Genomic DNA, 552 nt, shown 5'->3' with positions numbered 1-552 from the left:
GGGATAGAGCAGCTGGGGTGGCTGGAGCTCGAATGCGAGCCCGCGGTACCTACACGCCGGGTTCTGGGTTTGGCCGGGTCGCGCGGCGGGTCCTGCGCAACCAAAGAGACACACTCGGACAAAGAGAGAAAAGCACAGAGAGAGAGAGAGAGAGCGAGCGAGCGAGCGTGACAGAAAAAGAGCGTGGAAAGCAGAACGGCGAAGGCGAGGCGAGGCGAGTAAAAGCGAGCTAGTTTGGCGAGCAAGCATCTAGACAGTCGAGCAAATCTTCAAGCGGGCAAACCAGACTGGCAGACAGGTAGGCAAGCAGGCAGGCAAGAGCGAGAGCACAACTACCGGGCTTCAGAGCCACCCCTAGTCGCCTGCCCGCCACCCAAATCGCTCCCCCCACCTCGGATCCACCGCTTGGTACACCCCTCCTCGANTTGCTTCTTCGCACTACTCCTACTCTTTCTCCGGTGCTTTCAGCCGCCTCGTTCGTACGGTCGTTCGTCGGCCGTTTCGCTCTCCTCTCCTCGTCGGTGCCCTCGTCATTCATCAGAGAGTGAACCA

The 552-nt window shown here is 60.1% G+C and overlaps 1 protein-coding gene across 1 annotated transcript in view; it reads left to right on the top strand.

Annotated features, from left to right (window-relative positions):
- The first annotated feature begins 213 nt into the window (after positions 1-213).
- Positions 214-552, top strand: part of LOC102671953 — a 35,064-nt gene continuing 34,725 nt past the window's right edge. Inside the window, exon 1 of the mRNA XM_031512361.1 lies at positions 214-298. The gene's annotated coding sequence lies outside the window, so the exon portion shown is untranslated. The remainder of the gene's footprint in view (positions 299-552) is intronic.

The sequence above is a fragment of the Apis dorsata genome, unplaced genomic scaffold, assembly GCF_000469605.1.
Source record: "Apis dorsata unplaced genomic scaffold, Apis dorsata 1.3 scaffold_416, whole genome shotgun sequence".
Classification (NCBI taxonomy): domain Eukaryota; kingdom Metazoa; phylum Arthropoda; class Insecta; order Hymenoptera; family Apidae; genus Apis; species Apis dorsata.
This window is presented reverse-complemented; position numbering and strand designations above follow the sequence as displayed.